The sequence below is a fragment of the Bubalus kerabau genome, chromosome 2, assembly GCF_029407905.1.
Source record: "Bubalus kerabau isolate K-KA32 ecotype Philippines breed swamp buffalo chromosome 2, PCC_UOA_SB_1v2, whole genome shotgun sequence".
Lineage (NCBI taxonomy): Eukaryota > Metazoa > Chordata > Mammalia > Artiodactyla > Bovidae > Bubalus > Bubalus kerabau.
Window position 1 is genome coordinate 22,986,435 of NC_073625.1, and position 19,603 is coordinate 23,006,037.

Genomic DNA, 19,603 nt, shown 5'->3' on the forward strand with positions numbered 1-19,603 from the left:
TTCAACGAGGACTTAATCTCTCAATTGAGTATCTCAATGGAGGTTATTCTTCCCATAAAAATTGTCTCAAATAAAGCTCCCTTTGGCTAATAAATTATTCAGTATATCCTCTAATTATTACCAATTCAGTTGAAAAGTAATTTATCACATATGTCACATTAGTAACCTAAATTTTAAAGCCAATTCAATATTTATAAAATAATATAAATTAGCTATTAAATTAATATAAATAACTTTATTAGTTCCTGTTTAATAGTGTTGAATTAAATATATTTTTCCACATATAATTTAAATATAAAATAAAGCTCTATCAAGAAATTCTATTATAATGATTCAAAATAATGAATAATTTAATTTATTGGTAAGTAGATTTATAAAAGGTTCAAATAAATATCATATCCACATCAAAGTAATCTTTCTAAATAAGTACATCAGTGTCTAAAATAACTAGAAATGCCCATTAGCTTTTCCAAATGTAAACGAAATCTCCAAATGTGGTGATTTATTTATCTATGATACTATTACAAAATATCAATATTCTTATTTCTTCTAATATATCAGGGATTTATTTGTATTAAGAATGGATTAGTCACAGTAAGTTAAATGTATACAATCGTTACAGAATCTTATCCTGAATTTGATTATAGCTTTCACATCTCACAGTAGTTATGTAATAAAAACACTGTGAACACAATTTGTGTATATACAGACCCATTGTTCCTGGGATAACCTCAGGGTTAAGTTTCTGCAAGCTTCTGTTCACAACATTTTTGTCAATTTTTCAATGCATAACTGTTTTATGCTTGTTTCTCAATTTAACACATCATATCTAATATGTATTTTTGATTCACTGACATTCAACTTGTGAGCAGCAGCACTGTAACTCATTCTGGAAGGAAACTTATGTAAAACACATGCATTTTCTTGTAAGCTTAGGAACACTGATGGTAGAGTATGAGAGTTTCCACACCAAAGCACAGTCCCCAAGTTCCTCCTCAGCTAGGAATGTGCACCTGAGTTGATTTAAATGTTCCTGAATTCCCAAAGTACTGGGAATATTGATCTCGAAGTTACACACAATTTTTGCAGGCAAATTCACAAAACTGCCAATAATACAGATCAATTGTTTATTATTTAAAATGTGCAATTTGGGGCCTGCAATATTCAGGGTGAACTAAGGAAAGAGATTATTTATGATCAATTATTTGAGTGACTGAAGTCGCTCAGTCATGTCTACTCTTTGCAACCCCATGGACTGTAGCCTACCAGGCTCTTCTATCCATGGGATTTTCCAGACAAGGGTACTGGAGTGGGCTGTCATTTCCTTCTCCAATTATCTTTTATAGCAGTACAGAAACAAGATGGAAGGAGGGTCCCCTGGATACTGGATAAACCTTAAATTCACATATTTCAAGTAATAATTTTTACCAAAAATAATGATTTTAATTTAAAATACTTAAAAATCAAATTTCTAAATGTAAGCTTTTTGAGAAGAATTATCACATCTCTTAACAAACCAAATTAATAGCTTTGGGAGTACTCTGTATGTGTGTGTGTGCTCAGTTGCTCAGTTCTAAGACTCCATGGACTGCAGCTCGCCAAACTCCTCTGTCCATGGGATTTTTCAGAGAATACTGGAGTGGGTTGCATTTCCTCCGCCAGGGGCTCTTCCTAATCTGGGGATGGAATCCACATCTCCTGCGTTGGCGGGTGGATTCGTTACTACTGAGCCACCTGGAAAGCCTAGTGCTGTACATATATGTGTCATAACGAAAATACAGTCTAATAGTTTATGTTTGGTTTTACATGTATTATATGTTGAATATTTTACATCACTCAATCTATAATTCTAAGTATCTTCTGCTTTCCATTATATGCTTGACCTTATTGTTTATGAGTAACTACAATTGTTTTCCTTTAACTCCACCAGATTAAAAACATTAAAATGATTTATTCTTGTATAAGATTTAAAGAAATTATTGATAAGCTTCTTGATAAATATATGTTCGTTAAAGCTCTGTTTAGCCCCAAACTAAAAAAAAAAAAATTCTTATGACTAAAAAGTATTTACTATAACAAATTTGAAGTGAAAGTAGTAAAAAAGACCCATATTAAGCAATTAATAATTATATATCCTAATATGATAATAAGGATGTGTTGATTCTATAGGATCTGAGAATCAAAACTATAACATCTACATCTTCATTACAGAAGTATTTACAAATTTCTCATGTATTATCTCACAAATACACATATATTACAAGTTTTTAATCATAAACACTGATGAATATTATCAAGGTGAGAGTAAAAACTGCACAGTAAATGTAAGATTTCTTGTTACTGAAAATTGTTATAAAAAAAGATAAAATATAAATGTACAATATTAACATATTGTTTTTTAGCAGATGACTTATATCAAGTTTTGATATAAGTGATGACTATAGCAGAAAAAGACAGAAATAATAATTTATAATTGTAACAAGAAATTTTGATAAGAACAAAAAGATCAATGAGAAAATGTCATTGCAAAATATTCATATATAGGCATTAATTCAGGGTTCAGGATGGGGAACACGTGTAACCTGTGGCAGATTCATGTTGATATATGGCAAAACCAATACAATATTGTAATGTTAAAAAAAAAGAATAAAAAAATGCTAATAATAACCATTTTAAATGACTGGGCATTGTAAAAAATAATACCAAAATTATTTCCTTATTGGAATTTACTCTGAAGAATACTTTCCTGATGAACAGTTATTTATGTTAACACAATTTGAATTAAAATATTTTGGTTTTATTAATATAAACACAAATAAAAATATACGTAAAAATTCAAAATATACATCAGATCACTGTGTCAGTGTTAAAATAATACTATGCCTTCTCTGTAATATTAATTTAAAATTGCACTCTGGAAGGCTTCCCTGGTGACTCAGTCATAAATAATCCACCTTGCAATGCAAGGAACACTGAATTCGATCCTTGATCCAGGAAGATCCCACATGCCGCAGAGAAACTAAGCCCCTTGCCACGAGTTTGTGCTCTGGAGCCCAGGAGCCACGACCTACTGAGCCCACGTGTGGCAGCTACTGAAGATGGAGCACCCGAGAGCCCGTGCTCAGGAACAAGAGAAGCCACTGCAATGAGAAGCCCGTGCACTGCAACTAGAGAGTAACCCCCACTCGCAGCAACAAGAGAAAAGCCTGGGCAGCAGCAAACACCCAGCACAGACAAAAATAAGTTAATTAATAAATAAATTAAAAAAAATTACACTCTGGGTGGAAAACACCAATCAGTGTTCATGATGACACTTTTGTGATTTGTATGTAAGAGTTTGGGTCACAAAATCACTACCATTTTCATACCACCTAAAAGTAAGCTAATATAACCTGTTTCATAAAAAGAGTTGGGGAGTTTTTTGGTGGTGCAGTGGTTAAAGCTCTGTGCATCTAATGCGAGGGAGCGGGGGGCAGGTTCGATCCCTGGTCAGGGAGCTAAGAGCCCACATGCCATGTGGTGTGGCAAAAAAAATAAATAAAAAAAACAAACATTAAAAAGTGGTCATGATCTCTTCCTCTTGAGAGTCCCTGGGACAGCAAAGAGATCAAATCAGTCAAACCTAAAGGATATCAACTCTGAATATTCACTGGAAGGGCTGATGCTGAAGCTGAAACTCCAATACTTTGGCCACCTGATGTGAAGAACTGACTCATTGGAAAACACCCTGATGCTGAGAAAGATTGAAGGCGGGAGGAGAAGCGGGTGACAAAGGATGAGATGGTTGGATGGCATCACCAACTCGATGGACATGAGTTTGAGCAAGCTCCAGGAGTTAGTGATGGACAGGGAAGCCTGGGGTGCTGCAGTCCATGAGGTTGCAAGGAGTTGGACAATACTGAGCGACTGAACTGAAGATCCACTTCATTATTTTCCCCTGTTTTTGAAAGGCTTTTCCCATCAAACTACATTTCTCAAATCATAAGAAATTTGCTTTCCCAGTTTTCAGTATTCACTGTTTTTAGTGTGTTATCATAAGTAATTTTAAATGGGTCCAAATACAAGCAAACACATTGTCTTTTAAGTATTTGTGTTGGTTTGTGAAGCTTTATTATGTGTACAATTTGATTGTTGTACAGCTTTATTGTGGGTACAAGTTGGTTTGTGCAGCTTTATTGTGGATACAATTTCAATTAAACTTTTTGATATACTAGGAAAAACGATGAATCTCCACTAATGTCTTAATTTAATAAATCTGCTTGTTCATGATTTTAATTGGATTAAAAGCCAAATCAAGATATTTGCTCAATCATCATTCCTACAGTATCACTGTCTTCAACCTGTAGACATTTTGCAGAATTACTCTTGTTAATGAGTTGATGAACTCAAGATGTGACTTTCACATATCCACTGTATGATCACACTGTCAAAGTTTTAAGTGGCACATAGTATAACCCAAACCGTTCCATGATACGTATTTCTCCCACCTGCTGGGCTATCTTAAATTATAAGAAACTCAGTGATGATGTATCAGAACATGGCAATACATATTTCTCCATATTAAAAGGATTCTCCTTTCTTATGTTGATCTCACAAGGCACAGTATAATTCCTACTGAACTAGGAGTAGAAGAAGGAATATATCAATATGTAAACGTTTTTCTATACAAATAAAAATATTCTCCTTAGATAAATATGTATGTGTGCATGTGTGTATTTTGTCAGTTAAAAACTAACATTGTTTCTATAAATAATTCAATATTAACAATTTCTGGTTTTCAGTGTAAATACAAAAAAAATATGATAGCAACAATCTCTAATGTAAATTCAGCCAAACTCCCTCTCTCTAAACCCACCTTTTTATGGCTTTTCAAGAACCACAAGGCCCAGTTTGTGTTTACTGTTGGTGAAGAGGATAATCAATGTCTTTATAAAAAAATAAATAGCATTTACATTTCATGGGTTTTGCTAATTCTGAATGATATCTAAGAGAAATTAAAGTAAAACTAAATGGGTCACTGAACATTAAATGACAATTTAGAATGAACTGAAATGTGTAATAAAATTCACACCTGCTCCCATATATATTAAAATGTATTACAATGGTTTGTGAAGTACTCTCTTTATGTCTTATTACAGAACTAAAGCTCGATTTCTATGAGATAATAGCTTAAAATTATAACTATTTTCCAATTACATTATTATGTATAATATAATTAAGAATGAAAAAACTTTCTTCTACATCTGCTATTGCTATACATCAAAACTCTTTAATTTCATTATCACAATATGCATATGGGATAACCTCATTAAAAACATTGCTGATTTCTTATCCTCAACCCTGGAATACATATTAGGCAAGAAAGTATATACGACATGAACATAATTTCATTCAGTTCAGTCAGTTCAGTCGCTCAGCCATGTCCGACTCTTTGCAACCCCATGAACTGCAGCAGGCCAGGCCGCCCTGTCCATCACCAACTCCCGGAGTTCACTCAAACTCACATCCATCGAGTCGGTGATGCCATCCAGCCATCTCATCCTCTGTCATCCCTTCTCCTCCTGCCCCCAATCCCTCCCAGTATCAGAGTCTTTTCCAATGAGTCAACTCTTCGCATCAGGTGGCCAAATAAGCTACTATTTCTAGGGTCTTCCCAGGTGACTCAGTGGTAAAGAATCACCTGCCAGTGTAGGATACACAGGAGACAAGACCCCCTGAAGAAGGAAATGGCAACCCACTCCAACATTCTTCTCTGGAAAATTCCACAGACAGAGGAGCCTGGTGGGCTATAGTCCATGAGGTTGCAAAGAGTCAGACACAACTAAGCGACTGAGCGTGCATGCATGAAAGTAAATATTTCTACCAAAATAACATAAATTTCCATCAATATTTTTAATTCTACAGGAGTTAGTAAAAACATTTGATGAAAACTCATAAATAAATAGAATTAACTTTTCTTACTATTTTTCAACAAATATAAAAATAGCTTCTATAAAAATAACAACTTTAAACAATTTCCTCATTTGTAGTAGTATTTATTGACAAATTTGAGTAAGTCATTGTGTGGGGGGAAATGTACAGATGAAATAAGAAATTCCTAATTGAAAGGGATAGGAAACTTTCCATTGATGAAGGGCATTTGCCACTGGGAAGAATGATTTGCAATAACCTCATTTAACATTCTCCAAAAAGCTTATTCTGTACCCCAAACTGAAGCATTAAAAAATTTATGCAATTTGTGTAACAATGCATTAATTAGGGCTTCCCTGGTGGTCTAGTGGTTAAGAATCTGCTTGCCAACGCAGGGGAAAGAGATCAGATCCGTGGTCTCAGTGGAGACTAAGCCCGTGAGCCACAGCAGCTGAGCCTGCGCTCTGGAGCCAAGGAGTCACAAGAGATGCCACTGCAATGAGAAGCCCATGTGCTACAACTAAAGAAAGCCCTCACACAGCAACAAAGACCCAGCACAAACAAAAATAAATCTAAAAAATCCCAATAAAACATGAATTAGATAATCATATCCTTTGCAATTTGGATTATTATAAAATCTAATCTGTTTCCTAAGCATGCAAATACTCAAACTTCTACATTATTTTTCAAGTCTTTCATATTTAGGGTGTGTGGTTCAGATGCTTTTTTTGCCTGTGTACATCTCAGTTTATAGGTTTCCTTGGTAGCTTAGATCGTAAAGAACCTGTCTGCCAATGCAGAAGACAAAGGAGACACAGGTTCAGTCCCTGGGTTGGGAAGATCCTCTGGAGAAGGGAATACCCACTTCAGTATTCCAATCTGAAGAACCCCATGGACAGAGGAGACTGGAGGGCTACAGTCCATGGGGTCGCAAAGAATTGGACACGACTAAGCAACTAAACATACACGCACATACATACATGAATACACATGTAAGCTCATGTGTTCATGTAGAATGAAATGCTAAACATTAGTTCTTAAGCCTGTTTGATTAATATTCGAAATACATTTTGCAGTAAGAGTCATCATAATTCTTTCTCAATGCTTAGGCAGATTTTTACTTTATACAGAGCTCTTGGAATTAATTCCAAGAATGGAAAAGATAAATCATACAAGGTAGCCCTTCACGCAAAATTAAAATATATCTGTCCATTAGAAAGAAAAAAATACTTTTCTAAATTATATATTGCAGACATTCTGCTCTAAAGAACTTTGAAACTACTCAGAAGCTAAAATACTAAAATTTACTATTAGATTTTGATTCACACTGAAAAATCAATTACTTGCCCTTGACAAAGCCTTTTATTATTTCCAAATTATTTTAGCCACTGAAAAGAAATTGAAAAAAAAATTAAGCCAGAGACAGCTTTAATCTGCAAGTGCATCATTCCAAAATATGTCAGATAAATTTGAAAGGTCAAATTTGCTATAATGCTATAATGCAAGCCATTCTTTGGACTTCTTCACAATTGAAGTCACCAAAAATCTAGGCTGAATACGAAGAAGTTTAAATATTCAGGTTTATAGTCTTTCTTCAGCAATCTGACATCATAATGCAGACTTGTTCAATGTGTTATTATATTGCTATTTTATAAAATAAACTATTTGAAATCATATAAGGACATTGTGGTAAAGCTGTGAATCTTACATTACAAACTGAACAGATTTATATTTAATTTTGTAGTATTAAAGAACAAAAGAATCAGATTTTACTATACTATTAACAAATATATATATATAGTTTTCTTTTTTATTTCATGTCTATATCAATTTTCTAAGAGTTGTCCTCATATATAGATGGCATAGTTTCTAACTCATAATAAAAGAATTGTGGAATTAGTGCCAGAATACAATTATTTCAAGTGTAATAAAACTAAAAAATAAAGTAAAAGATATAGCAGAAAGATCATTAACTTGAGAATTTTAAATAGAAATTGCCTTCTGTTGTCATTTAAACAACTGATATGTTTGTGAATGGTCCATTTTAATAACAGCAATTGTTACTAAAACAGAAGAAAATATACCTGGTTGAAATGTACTAAAATTAAATTTTCATTTGTTTGTTTCCATTTATAAGTAAGTTATATTTTAGAATTTGTTGGAATTACACTAAAACCAAAATTCCTATTTCAATTTTCCATGATCTTATAATCAGGCTTAAATCGAGAGGATAAAATCATCAGAAATAATTCAAATTTAAGGAAGAATATGGCAAATTCCATATGGGTGACATACACACAACAAATACATTAGTTTAAATGGTTCAATATTGGATATACATGTATATGTCTAACTTATGAAAATGATACACAATTTTAAAAAACGTATTCTCTTATATAGAGTAATAATTAAAGCAAAACCCACATGATACCAAACTCTATAGCTAATCAAAATTTAATAAGAATAATATACTTCCAATTATCAAGTACTTTCTACATTGCAAACCTTTAACAAGTACCATTATAAATGTTAATGCAGATTTCTATAATAACTTGGTCAAGTAGTTACTATTATCCCCACTTTCAGATGACATGATGGAGTTGTTACAAGTTAAGCTATTTGCCAGTCTTACACAGTTAAATAGTTAAACAAGAACTAAAACCCAGTCCTGTTTGATTTCTACCTTCATGCATTTTTACCTGTGTCACGCTGTCTTGGAGAAACAGTTCCCAAACTTTTCCATGCATTTCCAAGAAGAGGCAGAAACTCATCTATTCATTAACAAACTGATACATTTCCCTAAGTGTCCTTTCCTAAATACCCTGCATGGGGTCGCTAGGAGTCGGACTCAACTGAGCGACTTCACTTTCACTTTCATGTATTGGAGAAGGAAATGGCAACCCACTCCAGTGTTCTTGCCTGGAGAATCCCAGGGACGGGGGAGCCTGGTGGGCTTCTGTCTATGGGGTCGCGCAGAGTCGGACACGACTGAAGTGACTTAGCAGCAGCAGCAGCAAGAATACAGAAAACAATACTTGGTCATCTTTGGGAAATTTCTGAAGAACTGCTCTGGTGGCAAGTGCTTCTTTCTCTAATTTATAATTTGGGTATATTCAATTTATTCTACTTTATGTAATATTTCTTACCTTTTAAATTCTTGTTTCTTTTTGCTTCTGTAAATAATTATTAATTTTTAACTCTAAAAGTGTCTCTCCATAAAATTACTTGTGTGAATTCCCACTGGCATTGCTACTATTTCATTAATAAGAAAATGTCCAACCTGCTGGCAAAAATCTTTAAAATAAACTTTGAGATACTGAACTACTTTGGTTTCAAGCATTTGATTTTATGAGTTCATTAATGAATGTTAATATTCTTCATTGAAATTTACTACCTGTATTTTTGTGCCTCTTAGCACCGTGAGTTGTGTTACAAGCTAGTGATTTTTATATCCTATTAGTATTCTAAATTGAGTTTGGTTGTAGAAATGACACAATTATCTTATTTTTATTAGATACTTCCTCATAGTAGTTTTACACTATTTTGTTTTCTTCCCATAGTTCATCAACTACTAAACCTAAGACAATATGTACAACAGACTAATGAATGGTTCTGCTTGCCTGAATATACTGTGGTTTCATAATCATGAAAATATTAGGTCTGAATTTCCTACATTTCTAAACATGATAAACAACTTTTTGAAGAGTTCTGAATTTTCAGCACAACACATAACACTCCAGACTATCTTATTTTCAAAAATGTAAAAAAGAAGGAAACATGATAAAATGCCATACCTCCTCTGCAGCTATTGGAATATATTCAGCTAATGAGGTTTCCATCATCATAAATTCAGTTTCACTGCTTTATTCTGCAATCTTTTGCTCTCTGTATGTGGTTAGGGCTTCCTTTGAGGCTCAGCTGGTAGAGAGTCCCCCCTGCAATGCGGGAGACCTGGGTTCAATCCTGGGTGGGGAAGATCCCCTGGAGAACGGTAAGGCTACCGCTCCAGAATATTGGCCTAGAGAATTCCAAAGGTGTTGCAAAGAGTTGGACACGACTGAGTGACGTAACGCATTTTTTTTTTTTTTTGCTTCATGTATTGTTTTTCCTGGAGTTGTTTTTGTTTTTTGAAGATTTCAAGGAACTCAATACTGTCCATAAAAGGAGGTAGGGGATGAGTTGAAAAAATTTATTTTAGAAATTGAATGTATTAAGAAAACAACGTAGATGAAACCTTGAAAATGAAATGCAGACAACATCAGATGCTAGTGAGAATGTGGAACAACAGAAACTAATCCATTGCCAGTGGGAATGGAAAATGGTCCAGCTGCTTTGGAAGACAGTTTAGCAGTTGTCTTACAAAACTAAATATACCCTTATCATAGGATCTAACAACTGTGCTCCTTGGTATGTATTCACAGAGTTGAAACAGTGTGTTCACAAAATAATCTGTAGACAGATGCTTCTACCAGCTTTATTTATAATTGGCAACACTTAAAAGCAAACAAGATGCCCTTCGGTAGGTGAATGAACAGTGGTACATCCAGACAACGGAATTTTATTCAGCACTGAAAATCAATGAGCTATCAAGTCATGGAAAAAAAAACTTGGAGGAACTTGTTTGGTGAAAAAAAAAAAGGCCAATCTGAAAATATTACATGATTTCACCTATTACAACATCTGGAAAAGGCAAAGCTTTTTCCTAGGACACAGTCCTTTGGATTCCAAGACCATCTGGTTGGGTCCCCACTCTTGACATCTCATAAAAAAACACTTTTTCTCCCCCTTAATTCCCAAGTCTCCTGAATTCACAGCTTAGTTTTTCAGCTGCTTCATCCAGAGGGTTGAACACCTCAACTTGAAAAGATGTATGAATGCTAGACTCACCTGACTTTCTCTGGTCTTTTCTAAGATCATAGTTCCTACTATCTCAGTTAAGTAGAAGTGCTCAGACACTCAGTCGTGTCCGACTCTTTGCAACTCCATAGACTATAGCTCGTCAGGCTCCTCTGTCCATGGAGTCTTCCAGGCAAGAATACTGGAGTGGGTTGCCATTCCCTACTCCAGGGTATCTTCCTGACCCAGGGATTGAACCAGAATCTCTTGTATCTTCTGCATTGGCAGTGGGATTCTTTATCACTAACACCACCAGGAAACATGAGTATAAGACTTTTTTCTCTATCTTTGAGTGTTTCTGTTTTGTTTTGCTGCCAGAGAGGAGAAGAATGAGTGAGTGAGTGAAAGTCGCTCAGTCATGTCTGACTCTTTGGGATCCCATGGACTATATTGTCCATGGAATTCGCCAGGCCAAAATACTGGAGTGGGTAACTGTTCCCTTCTCCAGTGGATCTTCCACATTTCAGGCAGATTCTTTACCAACTGAGCCACCAGGGAAGTCCAATAATATTGGAGTGGGTAGCCTATCCCTTCTCCAGTGGGATCTTCCTGACCTAGGAATTGAACTGGGTCTCCTGCACTGCAGGTAGATTCTTTACCAGCTGAGCTACCAGGGAAGCCGGATAGAAGCAACAAAACAGGTGAAGGGGGCTAAGCTGTCCAAACTATCAGCTATAAAATAAGTCATGGGGAATATATATAGAGAGAGGGAATTTGGTCCATAATATAGTAAATTCAATTCAAATACTGATAGAATTCAATTGTATAGAACATGTCCATTATTTCAGGCTCTTAATTTTATTAAATATGAAAAATTAGTAGCACTACTTGAAGAATTCTCATCTTATTTAAAAGTTCATTATCAGTAAATTAGGTTAACAATGCCATTTTGTAAGAGGCTATGGTTGCATTAAAAATTGAAATGAGAACAATGATCTGAAAAACTTCATTTTAAATTATTACTTAGCTTCATCACTGTGCCTATGGCTGGACAATCTGTTTCAGAGGCCACAAAATTTATGAAATGGATACAGAATAATCTCCTCAAAGAATTAAGCAAGGACTTCCCTGGTAGTCCAGTGTTTAAGAATCTACCTGCAAATGCAGGAGACACAGGTTCCATCCCTGGTCCAGGAAAATCGCACGTGCCTTGGGGCGACTAAGCCCACAGCACAACTACTAAAACCTGCTTGCCTAGGGCCCATGCTCTGCAACAAGAGAGACCCATGCGCCGCAATGAAGTGTAGCCCCTGCTCGCCGCAGCTAAGAAAGCCCACATGCAGCAACAAAGTCCCAGTGCAGCCCAAAATATAAATAAAATTAAAAATTAATCAAGATCTTTCTTATTAAAAGAATTACAAATATAATCTAACTTGCATGACACTTTTACTAATCTAAATAAACTGTTTGCCCTAAAGACTCTATTTATCCATCTGAATGAATTTTGGTCAGTGTGTGCGGATGTGTGTGTATAGATGGCAGTGAAGTGTAGAAATGGAAGGTAAGAAGAAGGCTTAAATTAGTTGCATTTTTATTATACACAAAGCATACATACTAAGAAACAATGATGTAAAAACTATTGAAAATACTTGTAATTGGCATTTTATGAGGCTTTAGTGTACACAGAATACATTTGATTACATTTCACAGATTGATTATTGACCCTGTCTAACATCTTGCTTACATGAATTTACCCATATTTTACATAAATGAAACAGCTTTCCAGTCCATATGCCTTCTGTGTATCATATTGCTATTCACTGTAGCATGAAAATATAGAATATCTTTGACCTTTCATATTATGCATTGGAAATAAAAATATTGTTTGAGCACGATGCTAAGCGCTTCAAAGTACAGGTTTCACTTGGTCCAGGAGTGGGCTCAATGACAGAGTAGAAAATATACTGCAAAGTGAAGCTGCTGATTCTCTTCTCTTAGTCTCAGTCTATCCCCTCCTCTCCACTTCTTCCTTCCTCTTCATCTCTTCCTATTCCCACCTCTTCTCCCACATCCCTCTCTGATGAGCATAAAAACTCAGTAGTTTTCATATGAAGATAAAATTCATGGACTCAATCTGTTGATTTGATCATTCATCAACCATTTATTGAATGACTATTATAGACCAGGCTGTGTTTCAAATAACTCAGGAAAGCAATGTTTTTTTTTTTACATTAATGTACATAACATATTTCATTGTTTTAAATGAAGCTCTGTTAAGATTATTTGGAAAGAGAATAAAAAAAGAAAGAAAAAGCCCTTATTTTAGCAAGTCATTTCTGAGACAGAATAATGAAAGTAGAAAATTATAAAAGTCTGTTCTATTAGCTGAGAACTTAAGTACTGTTCTTAATTAATTGACAACCTTATTATTGCTAGTTTAATATGCTCACATTCATCAGATATTAAAAAACTTTAAAAGAATTTCTGATTCACTCTACTCATCAATTTTTAAGATCTAACTCATGCCTTTGGTTATATTTCTTCATCTTTCTTGATCCTGAAGACTTCTTTCTGATTCAGGAGGAAAATCATTTAATGTCTAATTTGTTGACTTCGTTGAACTACTTTTGACCACTTTTGGTACACTTCCTACAGTGATCATGTAGGTAGGTTTACAAGCTCATGATCCTTTCTCCTCCAAATCCCTAATGGCCACTCTTTGATGAACACACAGCACAACACAAGCACATACACACAGCCACGTGGAGACACGTAGATACCTGCATACATGTACACACCACTGGATGGAAAGATAAAATCATTTAAGGGACAATACATCATACATTGGAGAAGGCAATGGCACCCCACTCCAGTACTCTTGCCTGGAAAATCCCATGGACGGAGGAGCCTGGTAGGCTGCAGTCCATGGGGTTGCTAAGAGTTGGACATGACTGAGCAACTTCACTTTCACTTTTCACTTTCATGCATTGGAGAAGGAAATGGCAACCCATTCCAGTGTTCTTGCCTGGAGAATCCCAGGGATAGGGGATCCTGGTGGACTGCCGTCTATGGGGTCACACAGAGTCGGACACGACTGAAGCGACTTAGCAACATCATACATAAATGATCTCAGTGTATTACATGCTCCTGTGAAATGTTTGTAGTATTCATCTGAGGTGAGTATACAGAGATCTTCTGAGGTTATTTGAGAGTTAAGCTTTCTTACTAGCAGCAGGACAATATTTTAGCAATACACTAAACAGTGCCCTTGGGTCCTGCAAGAATTTGTGCAGTCTCCAATGAAAAAGGAGTTATAAAATCTTGAAAATGTAATTTTATTATATGCTTTAATAATAAAGTAAAACTGATATCAATATATTCTAAATTTATATATATATTTTTGTACATTTTCCTTTTCTTGAAATACACATTTTTGAGGTTACTAGAAATGAGAAACATCTTAAGGAAAAGAAGTCAGGATATAAAGCACTCATCTTTACCCTGAGCTTTTGGTCTACTAACCTGCTGCTGCACATACAGCTTATAAATTGGTGTCTTGGAGAACTTCATTGGTATTTCATTTTAATAGCTCATCTTGGAGAATATATTTGGATCGTGTATCACTGACATTTAAATTTTGACCCATATAGAAATGAATTTTCAAAAATATGTCAGAAGCCTAGATACTATAAATCCTTTTTCACTGTAGAATAATAAAACTCTTGCCATTAGTTGCTTAGGAATTGTCCAATAAATCTAAGACAGTTTGGGCATAAATAACCATGGGTCATTACAATTCATCATTAATGTTTGTAAAAATTAGTACAATCATTTTTGGTTGAGAATAAAATCTAGACATGATCTTAATTTGATAGAGCTAGCTAGAGGTAAATACATTTTTCTTGAAGTAAATTAATAACAAGATATGTGTAAAATGTTTGTTCTGCAGATGCATTCAGATAAAACTGGGCTGAACAACATGAATTAAATAAGTTTTATGTGCTACATAAACAGTTATACTATCATAACTTTTTAAAAATTTTGCTAATTTCAAAATGTAATATCACTCAAACAATCTGATGTAATAAATTGGGTCAATGAATAAGGATTGTCCTTAGCTGAACAATAACACATTACAAAATTATACTCCCTTTTTACTAATGCAAATACTTTTTGAGAAGAAGTTCCATAAAGTGATTACTAGAAAGTGAATATCATATTACTCAAACCTGAAAGGATTCAACAACTTTTTAGTGAATTCAGTTGCGTGGAGGTAACTTAAGTGAGTTGCATTCATTTTAAACTGTTTCTACCTATTTTATGGGCTTCCCTGGTGGCTCAGTGGTAATGAATCTGCCTGCCAATTCATGACACGTGGGTTCAATCCCTGGGTCAGAAAGAATCCCTAGAGAAGGAAATTCCATGGACAGTGGAGCCTGGCAGGCTACAGTCCATGGTGTCACAAAAGAGTTGGACGTGACTTAGTGACTAAGCAACAATAACAACATCTATGTTATAGCTTATCCAAGTTTGCAGCCATGAATAAAGCTCACACATTTAATCCTTCAAATAGAATAAGACGATGGGAAGGAAAGAAAGCTCTTTCCATTCAAGTGTTCCACCCTTTGCATCAAATCAAACTAACCTTCCCAGAGACAAGCACACTTCCGAGCCACATTGCCACCATCACATCTCTTCTGTCTCAAGGTTCAACTCTCCTGGTTTTCTTGAATGGATTTGGAAAAATTCGATTGCATGATATTTTAACCAGCCAGATCCCAGATGCCTCTATCTCTAAAGCTGATATTCTTCCCATGTTCCTTATTTTTTTTTTTCAGGGAATGAAACCAACTTCTACCTACATCAATCATCAAGAAACCATCACTAACATTTCTTTCTCCCTCACATTCTAGTTTTTGATTATCAAGTTTTGTCAGATGTTACCTGTACTTCTTGATTCTATTTTTCTCTTTCTATCTTCATGATCATTATTGGATTCAAGTCCATCATCTCTCACCTGGGCTACTATGATAACTTCTCATCTGCTCTCTCTGCATTTATTCTGTTCTTTAGCTAAATCAGTTTTTGTGCTGTATCCAGGATTTACTTGAAATGTAAGTATAAGTCTTTTCTATCACAGTTGCAAAGAACTGAATTAATCATACTCCTTAGTTCAGGTGATATGATCATAGTTTTCTGCAAGTTTCTTTCTAGTCTTATTTATTTCTTTCCATTTATTCTGTATTCCTGTGCTATAGGCAGGGACATTAGTATTGCTAATATCCTAATATTGTTGATATAAGCCCATGAACCTGTAAGAATTCTTGCAAAATATGAAAAGCTGTTTTCCCAGCATGTCATGTGTATAAGCCTGAATGTACATATTCTTTCATAAATAGTATTGTGCTATAAACCTAACTGGGGGCTTCCCTTGTGACTCTGTGGTAAAGAATCTGCCTGCCAATGCAGAAAAAGCAGGTTCGATCCCTGGGTCATGAAGATCCCCTGGGGAAGGAAATGGCAACCCACTCCAGTATTCTTACTGGGAAATACCATGGACAGAGGAACGTGGTGGGCTACAGTCCATGGGGTCACAAAGAGTTAGAAATGACTGGGTGACTATACAACAATAACATAAACCTAATTCCATTTCTAACTTTATTTTTTCACACAGCATAGTGTTCTTAATATGTTACCACATTGCTTTAGATTCTTTTGGGTTCATTTTTCCTTGCCCTCTAATTGCTACACAGTTTCAAATGAAATGAATCCACTACATTTCACTTATCCAACCCTGGAGAACTGATACCAATACCCTGTTACCAAAAGATCAACGGTACATGAATGGCATCACTATAAAGACATGTTTTTGACCAAGTGTCACAATTTGAATGTATACTGAGAATGCAATATTTAGGTCACAAGATACCTATACATATTTTTAAAACAGTCCTAAATAATTCTCCAAATGTCTATTGCCATTTAATTTCTCATCCACTGTACATAACTGTGGTTTATCCTCATATCCCCATCCAATAATATCACCTATGACTCATATTTTCTAAGCATGTAGTATAAATATATATCTCATTTTATTTGTAGACACTGGCATATGTCAGATTGCTGACAATATTTTGGGATTTGGGGCGTCATTTTTCTAATGATTTTACTATTAGCTTTTGGTGTTGGTGACTTGAATTACAACTATATTTATTTTGTCTGGGCTTCCCTTGTAGCTCAGTCAGTAAAGAATCTGCCTGCAGTGCAGGAGACCTGGGTTCGATCCCTGGGTTGGGAGGATCCCCTGGAGAAGGAAATGGCAACACACTCCAGTATCCTTGGCTGGAAAATCTCATGGACAGAGGAGCCTGGTGGGCATCTCCTATAAATCTATCATATGTCTGATAACTTCATATTGCTATCATTTGCTGAAATGGATTCTCATGTTGTGTTTCTTTTAGAATTTAATTTTCTTTTTTGTTTACTTTTTAATTTAATAAATATTTGGATGTAAATATAGCATACATACAAAATTTATGTCTTGGGGCATTCATTTAGATTTAGAATATACTTTTGGTGGACAGACCCCTTTACTGTAATGAATTCTGACTATTTGTGCTAGTGTATCTAATCTCTGAAGTTAACGTTTCAATTTTATTGTAAATGTATGGATTTTCTTGATTGATGTTTATGTAGTGTGCTTTTTTTCATCCTTTTCCTTCCAACCTCTCTGTTAGTTTCTTGTTATACTTTAAAAATCTTTGCCCTTTATGATAAAAATATGGCCTATCTTGTTGAATTTGCAATTCAAAAAAGGTGTACTCCACTATTTTATGTTGAGTATATGGATTTTCTAGTCAAAACAATCACATACAAACTGGCTCCTCCCCTACCTCTTTAGAGGAGTTCCTTAGACCTTACTTAAAGGCTTTCTCCCAGGCTATAGTCTTCAGTAAGACTCTGAATAAAATGAGCTCATGGCTACTCTGTTGTATTTTTAAGTTCACATTCGTTCCCTTGTACTTATAATTTAGTAGAGATATTCCTGTCTCGGGTCCTTTGCTAATGCTCCTTCTGATGGAATGCAATTCCCTAAGTTTTTCACATGGCTCACTCTCTCAACTCTTTTAGGTCTTAATTTATACTTTGCTTTCTCAGTGATACCTGTCCTTTAAAATGCAACCCATTCTCATCTTAATTTTCCTAAGAACATATTAGTATCTAGCATACTATAGAATTTATTTATTTTTTATTATTTCTCTCCATCACTAGAATATAAGTTCCTTGAGACCAAGGATATCCAGCTCTTTTACTCACTGCTTTATTTCCATCGTGTAGAACAGTGCTTGGCATACACTAGGACCCCAAAAGATATCTGTTAAGTGAGTGAATGAATGAAACAGAAAACTTAGCAGAAACTTAAAACAAGTAATGAGTGACTAAAGGCATTAAACACTGTGTTTTTAACAGAAGTATACTTAAAGACAGAGAAGAAGAAACCTCTGCTTGCTACAACTAAAACCCTAGAGATGAAACTCATGGAGTCTTCAGCACGTTAATCTTATTTTCTATTCCACCACTTGAACTATGAATATTCATTTTTACAAGAGCTATGAATTAATTTCCCCAAATCTTTTGGGAAAATTTAAATTCCAGGGATATGCCATTGTGGGCTTATCTCCTCAGTGGAATTCTATCCAAGATCTGTTTGAGGAGCATGACTTCAAGCAAAGCACCTTTCTAGTTAAAACAGATTACATTGCAATGCCTGCCAAGTTGATTGCGAAGTTTCAGACTAAATTATTTTAGTAGATTTTACTCTTCTAGAAGTATTTATTTGAATAATATTCTTCATATACTCTGATTTAAGATAAAATGAAAATGGGTTCACTACACTATTTAAATAAATGCATTTGTGTATGCTTAAACAGAATTAGGGCTGACCCACAGAGTAAAGAGACAATTAGATATTTTAATTTGTCTTATTATTGCATAAACTTCAAATAAAATGTGTATTATTAATTGAAAACAAGAGAAGCACACTTAAATCCAAATACTAGGTTTTCTGTTGTCAACAGAGCACATTCAAAATCCTTGTGCAGTATCAACTGCTTGTTCCTGCATTGCTCCTGCATGGCAGGTGCATTCTTACTGCTGACCAACCGGGGAAACCCAAACAACTGTACTCCAAAAAAAAGAGACAAATATCAATATGCAAAATAAAATAAAATTCTAATCCCTTCCCTTTTGTTGGCAATCAAAATTAAATACAGAGAAAGAAAATTATACCCAAAAAGGACAGTCGGCTTCAAGAGTGTTTAAATGCTCTACAGGTTGGTGAAATCAATGATTCGTTTTTAGGTGAGTGAAATGTTGTTGCATTCAGAAGATGATGAATGGGGCAACTTTAATCTAGTGGAGAGAGATTAAAACATGGAGTAATACAGGATTAGAATTTTATATGTATTATATCATAAAGGTAAAACACAACAACTGCAGAGAGTTTAACCTAAGGACAGTACCAAAATAAAAGAGGCATGTCAATATTATCTAATTCTCAAAACTGATGCTTTCCATGTTTTACCAAAATTTAGACAATGTAAGATAGGCCAAATGAACGACTAAAAAAATAAAACTAAGGGATAATTATGGGTAATAACTTTAAATTTAAAGCTTAATTTAAAACTTTAAATTTAATAACTTTAAATTTACTTGCTTAGAAGATGTAAGACATATTAACTAGGTGCAATCTGTACTTCCAGCCATTAGTACTGAAAAATGACAATTTTCTTAATAATTAGAAAATCATTGCAACTTTTTAAGATATCAGAGGACATTTTAATAACTGTAACTAATT

The 19,603-nt window shown here is 34.7% G+C and overlaps 1 protein-coding gene and 1 long non-coding RNA gene across 3 annotated transcripts in view; one reads left to right on the plus strand and one right to left on the minus strand.

Annotated features, from left to right (window-relative positions):
* The window catches only part of SGCZ (sarcoglycan zeta), a 410,555-nt gene that overhangs the window by 311,766 nt on the left and 79,186 nt on the right, over positions 1-19,603 (minus strand). The window lies entirely within an intron of this gene.
* LOC129643111 (uncharacterized) lies at positions 15,376-17,121 on the plus strand. Its single transcript, XR_008710092.1, has 3 exons — positions 15,376-15,453; positions 15,585-15,860; positions 16,983-17,121. It is a non-coding gene; the product is annotated as an uncharacterized LOC129643111 (long non-coding RNA).